Source organism: Corvus kubaryi, unplaced genomic scaffold, assembly GCF_017639235.1.
Source record: "Corvus kubaryi isolate FWS band 111438036 unplaced genomic scaffold, C.kubaryi_AGA036_p1.0 37187, whole genome shotgun sequence".
Taxonomy (NCBI): Eukaryota; Metazoa; Chordata; class Aves; order Passeriformes; family Corvidae; genus Corvus; species Corvus kubaryi.
Window position 1 is genome coordinate 696,143 of NW_024581053.1, and position 8,375 is coordinate 704,517.

The 8,375-nt window shown below is 54.1% G+C and overlaps 1 protein-coding gene and 1 long non-coding RNA gene across 2 annotated transcripts in view; one reads left to right on the forward strand and one right to left on the reverse strand.

The window, feature by feature from the left end:
- Positions 1 to 6,298, forward strand: part of LOC121661671 — a 30,790-nt gene extending 24,492 nt beyond the window's left edge. The window contains exon 2 of the long non-coding RNA XR_006015066.1: positions 6,084 to 6,298. This is a non-coding gene — a long non-coding RNA (uncharacterized LOC121661671). The remainder of the gene's footprint in view (positions 1 to 6,083) is intronic.
- SHISA6 (shisa family member 6) overlaps positions 1 to 8,375 on the reverse strand; it is a gene marked incomplete at its 5' end in the record, with an annotated part of 180,334 nt that overhangs the window by 134,476 nt on the left and 37,483 nt on the right. The window lies entirely within an intron of this gene.

An 8,375-nucleotide genomic window follows, 5' to 3' on the forward strand; every position in this document is an offset into this window, starting at 1 on the left:
AGAAGAGAAGAGAAGAGAAGAGAAGAGAAGAGAAGAGAAGAGAAGAGGAAAGGGTTCTAACATGTTTTCAGTCCATTCCTGGTTCAGAGGGGAACTGCAAACCACCTTCTCTCCAGGGACAGGTGTGCAGCAGCACCATGGGCTGCTCTGCATTGCACACACAAGTTCATTTTCTGCAGCACATCCAGGCAGTGCCATTGAAATCCATCACAGCCTCCCAGCTACTGGCAGGAAATGGGCTCGGGCTCAGCTCTGTGGTTGAGGAGCTGGGCTGAGCTCCAGAGGCGGTGTGGCACCACAGGAGCCGCTGGCAGTCCCCCAGCTCTCTGCTCATTCACTCGCTGGCAGGACTCTCCAACAGGCAGAACTGCCATGAAAAATCTGTCCCCGGCCCAAGGCTCCCTGCTCCATGGATCCCCTTGCCATGGGCTGGAATGCTGCTCCCTGCCGGGCAGCCACTCACTGAGGAGAGGGAAAGAGCTGCTCCTTGTTTTCACCTGCCAGACAGGAAACCCCAGGTTCAATCCAACCCCCAGCCTGCCTCAGGTCCGGGCTCTGGCAGCTCTGCTGCGGGAAGGACTTCATTCAGTTCCTCCCTTCCTGTCCTCCCTGCTCCTTGGGAATCCTGCACTTTGCTTCATGGCGACCAGGAGCAAATGCTGCCCTGCACAGGCTCCCCTCACCTCTAAAACAGATCTGCTCCAACCTGGTTTCAGACCCTGAACTCAATCTCAGCTTGGCAGGGGGACATTGCTGAGCTCTGCCTCTCCCTGAGCACACAAAGAGCAACTCAACAGCTGGGAATAAATTCTGGATAAAGGCAGTTCTTTCATGAGTGTGCCAGAGAGAAACTGCTCCTTCTTGGAGCAAAAACCAGGGCTCTGCTTCCAAAGGCCTGGGCAAACTTCTCCTCCAGCATCTGCTGTGCCCATCCAGGATGGCAGAGCCTTGGCTCCTGTGGGCACTGAGCCTCCCACAGACCGAGGCTGCAGCAGCCCAGGGGTATCCTGACATTTAAGGACACCAGGAGGGCCACAGCCATGGTGGTGCTGCTGGTGACCCTGTGACATCAGGGGGATGAAACAGAATCATGGAACCCCAGAATGGTTTGGGTTGGAAGGGACCCCAAAGCCCATCCAGTGCCACCCCTGCCATGGCACGGACACCTCCCACTGTCCCAGGCTGCTCCCAGCCCCAATGTCCAGCCTGGCCTTGGGCACTGCCAGGGATCCAGGGGCAGCCACAGCTGCTCTGGGCACCCTGTGCCAGGGCCTGCCCACCCTCACAGGGAACAATCCCTTCCCAATATCCCATCCAGCCCTGCCCTCTGGCAGTGGGAGCCATTCCCTGTGTCCTGTCCCTCCAGCCCTTGTCCCCAATCCCTCTCCAGCTCTCCTGGAGCCCCTTTAGGCCCTGCAAGGGGCTCTGAGGTCTCCTTGGATCCTGGAACCCAAACCATTCCATGATTCCAGGAATCATGGTTCCCATCTTCAACCTGTGGCCTTCAGACACTGCCAAAACACAACCTGGTCATGGGCAGGGCCCCACATGCTGCCAAGAGGCGAAGGGGAATCTGTGCCAAAGAGTAAAATCAATCACTAATTTCAAGTCTGGCTCTCCTGGACTGTCTGCAATCACTGCTGTGGTGTTTGCTGGGCACACCCCTGCAGTGCCCACAGTCTTGTCCTGACTATTGAAGGATGAACAGAAGCTCCTAAAACCAAATAACTCCCCCAGGAGCAAGCACCATCCATAGAAAGTCAATCTGGAAGGCAGACCTGAGCCCTGTGTCTCCAAAACCACTTCCCTGATGATGAGTTCATCCCAAGGAGTGCCTCCCAAGGAACCTTGGCAGATAAACTGCACATACCACACTGGCTTTGCTCTAGCAGTGGATTTTTGGGAGTGCTCAAGCTCCCCATGTGCCAAACTCTGACCGTGTTGTTCTGGAGAGGTCACAGATGCTTCAGAATCACAGATCTCTCTGCAAAGTCCCCTCTCTGCTGCCAGGAGTCTCCAGTTCTTTTCACAATATTTGAATTTCTTATTTACAACTGGCAAGCAGGATTAAGAGTGAATGCAGCCCTGCCAAAGGCACATCAATCCAGCTCCAGGGTGAGCCTTCATTTAGGTTAAACTCCCTGTTTGAGGGAGAGAACCAGCCTGAGATACTCAATGACACCACAGCAAGAAATCCAAAGGGCTTTTTATCCAACAGTTCTTGATCATAAATAGAGAAAAGCACGTTCTTCAAAGAGGAGCTTGTGGCAAGCAGCTGCAGCTCCAGTTTCACAGACAGCTGGGCTGTACCTGCCAGCTCTTCCCCAGCTTTTGGCTCAGCTTTCAAAGGGATCTGCCAAAACATCCCAGAGAGTTGACAGACTCTCTGAGAAAGGGCAGCCAATAATAGGCAGGGCTTCTTTCTTCTCCCCTCAGCCATTGTCATTTATTTTGTTATCCTGCTAACGCACAGCAGAAAGAAGAGGAATCCATTCTGGACTTCCAGATGATTGAAACCCAACCATGGAACTCAGCAGAGGATGAGTTTGTAGGGCTGGGCAGCAGATGGAGAATCAGTGGAGTGATAACTTGTGGGATTTACCTCAGCATGGGAAGAGGAGGTCCTCAGCAGTGGCACTGGGGAAGGCGAGTGCCAGACTCTGTCACACACGGAGCCAGGGATGCCCTGTGACCTCCCAGCTGCCCAAACACTCGGCTAATCCTGGGTGTGCACACACAGAAAGGCCCTGGTGGCCTTTCCCTGCCCCAAACACAAGATTCTGGCTTTCACTGTCTCTGAGAGAGAAAGAAGAGACAACCCCAGCCCTGTCCTTGTCCCTCAGGAAGCCCCTTTGATCAGGCCAAGTTAAAAATGCCAAAACCAATGGATGGGTGAGCAGTGGGATCTCCAAGTGACCCTGTCCCATGGGAAAGGCTCCCTTCCTTGCAGCAGGCAGCAGTTTCCATGTCCCAGCTGGCTCTGGAGCAGCCTTGAGCTCCCTGCATGGGGATCTCCTGGATCTCCTGGCTCAGCAGGGACCCATGTGCTCCATGCCCAGCTCGTGGCCACTTCCCTGCTGTTCCAAGGAACAACAAGCTCGAGGGAGGCTCTCAGATCAGTTGCCAGTCCTTGTGCTCAGTGTGGGACATGCTGGCTTGGACAGCCACATCCCAAACACCCTCTGCAGGTTCCTGCCCAGTCTGGGGACAGAAGGACACCTTCACCTCTGTTATCTCATTGCTCATGGCAGGAGGTGACACCGGGCACTGAGAGCGTTTCACCGGTGTCCCCCCATCCCTTGCCCACAGCAGCTGCAGCCACTGGAATGTTTTCCACGCCCTCCCCCTCTCCTCCCACCCGGCCATTCCGAGGGCTATAAAAACCAGAGCTGTCCAGACTCTGCTGAGAAATGGACCGGCCATGTCTGAAGGCGATTAAATAATTCAGAGCAGCTGGAAATGTCCGATTGCGTCATGGAATCTTTCTGCAGAGCTCCCGGGCCCCTCTCCACATCCCAATGATCCTATTTCCGAGTCAATACAATTAAGTGCCAGGATATGCAAGGCTTGGAATTAATCTGGAATCAGGATGCGAGGGATCTTTAGCACACCCGCCGCAAGACACCGTCAAAATCACCCGAAATGATCCAGGATAAACAGAAAGTGATTCACTGGGATGCAGCGGGCTCGGGCTCCACAGCTCCCCGTTGATGGGAGGTCTAACAAGTGTTTAGCAAGCACACCCAACCCTCAGTTTTTGCAAATCTATTCACGGCGAGTTACAGGTGCAGGTATGAAAAAAATGATCCTCAAAGTTTTGCCTTTGCCTGTATTAACGAGTCTGCTGCAAGTGTGGATTACTAATGACGGAGGCAGGCAGTAAATCCCAGCTTGGAGCTGATTCACTGCGTGTTTTGTAGCTGCGCTGGGCTGAGGAAGTTGTGACAGATGTAATATAAGACCCCAAAATAACAAATTAAGGGTATGAACCAGCACTTTGGGAAGGAAACTGGAACACAGAGCTGCAAGCCAAGCAACGGGGAACCAGCCATGACAGCAGGGATCCAGGGCAGTGTTGGAGGGAGCAATCAGAACTCTCAAACTGCTAATGAGGAACAAATTAATAAAGCTCTTTCCTCCCATTCATCTCTGAATCACATTTACGTGCCAATGGAGCAGCAGCACTGCCGGCCCGAGTCGATGGCTGTGAAAGGGGCTCAGTTTGGGGTGTCCCAAAGCAGCAGGGGCGTGTCAGAGGGGGCAGTGGGTGTGCAGGAGGAGGAAGGGGTGCCAGCCCCCGTGTCCCATCCCGCTCTCCCATCTCAGTGGGAACGCGCAGCCTGCAGCAGCTCAATGCTCTACACCAGCTGAGGTGTCGCACGGAGATTAGTTTGCACACAGATCTGTCAGCGCTGAGACACAGAGCCTGTCAGAGCCACTCCTCAGCCTGCAGGAAAACCACGGAAGGATGTGCAGATGAGGGAACACGACGGATGGGGAGATCAAAACATCTCAGGGAGGAAACGACCTGCTCCTGGTGCTGACACAGGATGTCCCCAGCCCTGCCGTCAGTGACAAGCTGTTCTGAGAGTCCCACAAACACAGCCCCAGCCCTGAGGCACTGACTCCGGGCTCCTGTCCCCACACACAGGGAAGGCATCGTTCCCACAGGGAGCGGCAGAGCTGGGAAAGCTCTGGAGCTTCCAGAGGAGGAAGGGGTGAGGCAGTGGAGCTGGCACCCAGCTCAGCTGGAGACACAGAAGCAGCGCAGGAAGATTTGATTGCTAAGTGTGTTCTGGAGATGCCTTTGCCTTTCTGTGGCTGCTTCTGGAAGTTTTATGTCCAAGCCCAGAGGTTGAAGTGGCAGATGAGGCTGATGCTTTACCTGTGGCTTTGCCTGAGTGACCCTTTGGACACCATGCCCCATCTCCCAGTGCTGACCTGGGGGATCTGACTCTCCAGGAGGCTGCAGGGGGGAGGTTGGCCAAGGTGCCAGCTCAGAGATGAGGTGTTTCCCTCAGCCCCTCAGAGCCACTGCCAGACAGGCAAGGGGAGAAGCCACCAGACACAGCTGCCCCCTCACTCCAGTCTCTCTCCCCCCCCCACCCTCGTGTTTCCCACAAATTCCTGCAGCTTCCAAACCCTTAACCCACAAGGCAGCCACCTTCCACTGCTCTGGCTCCAGGAATATATGGTCTGTCTGCCCTCATGCCCAGGGAAAATAATTTCCTAAGGTAGATCAAGAACAATCTTCTTCTGAATAAACACAAAGCCGGGGAGGGGGATGTTCACCAGGAGATGTCAGGGGTGATCTGAGGACTGGTATCTAGCTGGGTGTGAGGTCCGGCTAAAGCACAAATACCCCGTTTCCACCCACCAGGCACAAATCCTGTGCCCCCAAAGCAGTGCCCTGAGCCATGTGCCCATGCACGAGGTGCAAGAGGAGTGACAGCAGAGGCCCAGCAGGCAAATCCCACATTTGGGCTGCGAATCTGCCGGATCTGCACAGAAAATGTGCCGTGGGGAGCTTTTGCTGCTCAGTCACCAGGCTGGCTCTGCCCAGCAGCTTTGCACCTTGCCCACACTGAGGGTGATGCCCGCACACGGGGCTGGGGCTGCACAGCCACAGCCACTGCCCTGCACACGTGGCTCATCCCTTCCTCTTTTCCCTGCCCACTGGCACTGCAGGACATCCTCAGAGCAAATTTTAGTGGGATACTCCAAGAAAAGAGCCTCCTGACTCAGAGCACACCTCCCAGGGAACCCAGGCACAGCCTTGAGCCAAGAGGGAGAGGTTCCATGTCTGGAAGTGTTGTTGGGCGGGCTCTGGGGACATTTGACTCTTGCTGAGTCTCCCACACGGCCCTGCCTCTGCGGTTCCTCCAGGATGTGCCAGAAGCTTGCAAGGAACTAAGATTATAGGAACAGTTCTGGTTTTCCCTACAGGATGACCCTGTAGCATTTAGAAGAGTCTAAACCCCTCTGTTCCTCCTGCCTCACTGCCCCGATCCCTTGCACTCAGCTCAACTGGGAAATTCTGCTTTTTCCAGAAAATAACCTCACTATTTTTCACACTCTTGCAGAGTTACCAGGAAAAGAAAGAAGCTGTTGAGTGATGAACAGAGATGATCATCTGCTCTACAGAATTCCTGCTGCTGTCCCAGACTGCTGAAACTCGAGGGGCTCAGTTGCGTTGGGAAACTATTTTCAAGGTCTGAGACAGTAAAAAAAAAAAACAAACAACCAAAAAGCAAAATAAAAGTCGTGGTTTTACCTGAAAACTCAGCACTATGGTGAATGTGTTCCCTCCCTGGAGTGTTTTATCTGTGTGGGTGCAGCTGTAAATCCCCTCCAGCCTGGGTGAGTGCCAGAGCTCTGGGGAGCCCTGGCAGGACCGAGGGCACAGCCCAGGCCAGGGTGGGACACTGGGAGTGTCAGGATGCTCGGGATAGGCTGAAGAAGGTTTTATATTGGGTCAGTGCACAGAGAGGTGAGCTGGCTCCTGTCTCCCACGTGTGTCCCTGCAGCACCAAACCCTCCCAGCACCTCCCACAGCACTGGAGCTGCTCCTACACAGGAATGTGGGATCCACCCTCCTTCTCTGAGGGCTGACAGACCCCCTCTGGCTGGAGGGGGGCAGAGGTGCCCTGTGCCCACCCAGCGAACTCCTCAGAGGTGCGGGTGTCCCCCAGCTGCCTCTACATGGAATTAAAAGCCGCTCCCTCAGAATCAACCATCCAACTTCCTCCTACCTCATGAGAGATGAGATCAGCCCTGCCTTGTGCCTCACCACGGGGCCTTCCATGGCCTAAAGAGCTGGGATTCATCCCCGGATCATCCTGACAGGCTGACAGCAGAGTCTGTGCCCGTGGCTTGAGGAACACACGCTGTAATGCCTTTAGAGCCTTCAGATGCCAGGCAGCGATGCACTGCCCAGTGGAATGCCATGGAAGAGCCGTAAATCCCGATCCTGCAGGATGTCAGACATGTGGATACGCTGATTTGGTATCCATGGTACTTTGGCATGTCTCACATCTTTGTCTTCTGCCCGAAATAGATGAGCTCTTAAATATTACTCAGCACTTGGAGTTCTGCCACGGCACAGAAGACAGTTGAGAAAACACCAAAAATGTGTCTCCCAGTGCTGAGAAATATTGAGAGAAACTTCACTGGTTTTGGTCAGCCACGGGGCAGAACCCTCTCCACAAGGCAGGGTGAGGTTATCTGGCTGAGGTGGAGGTGGTAACACAAGGGCTGGAACTCAAATAGGACAGAACCTGCTCATCTAAACAGGAATAGGACAAAACAGGACAGAACCTGCTCATCTGCAGCCCTGGCTGAAGCTCTCATCCCTCCTTACAGGTACTGGGTGGTCACTTCAAGCTGGCCTCAGGAAATCTGTCACACAATATTTCCTAAAATCCAACCTTTTCAGGCACAATCCTAATGATAAATCCCCTGAGTCCTTCGTGACACCCGAAGTCCCCGCTGTCACAGCACAGACAGACAATCAGATCAGGTCACAGACAAAGACAAAGCCACACGTGAGCACAAGCAGGTCCTGCAGAGGTGTGAGAGGCTCATCGCTCTCACCACTCAGCAGTGGGGGAATCTGCCATCAAGAAACTGGAAATGAACATTAGAGCACTGCTCGAAACCCAGGTGAAAGGCAAATTCTAAGGCCAGTCCATTCTGATGTCTACAAACAGCCACGATATTGTTTCATTTCTTCAGAGAACAAGAGCCTTTTATTCACTTCGGAAAGCACCCCCTGCCTGGTGGCTGTGGTGGATAAACAGCCTGCACTCCCACTGCCCACTCTCCCACCTTCCCAGGGATGGGAAATGTGCTCTGGAAAAGGTGTGGAAACCCCTGGCCCACCTACAGGAGGGCAGAGCCCCTGAGCCTTTGCAGCTAAAGAAGGAAAGGAGGTTTTGTTCTCACCTGGGAAGGAACTGGGAAAAGCCTTTTGGACAGCAAACTGCTGGGAGGTGCCTCTGGTCTGAGGTGAGGATAATTCACCTGTCTGAGACAAAGGGCTGGATTTACAGCCCTGCTCAGGGTTCTCCACGGGCTTGGTGGAGGCTATCAGGACACCCCACTCCACAGACCATCGCTCCTGGGGTACGTTTGCTCCCTGACCCTAAATACACTCCTGACGTGGCAGGACATGACTGTAAAACTTTGGGATGGGGACACCTTGTGTGAAATGCCACCCACGGGTCCTTCCTTGAACCATTGCAGCTCCCAGCCCACCTGGGGTTCCCCTGCTTCCCTTCCCTCGGTGCAGAGCTGGACTGGAATTGCAGGGTACTGGATTATAAATCTGGGATTGCAGGGTACTGGATTACAAATCTGGGATTGCAGGGTATTGG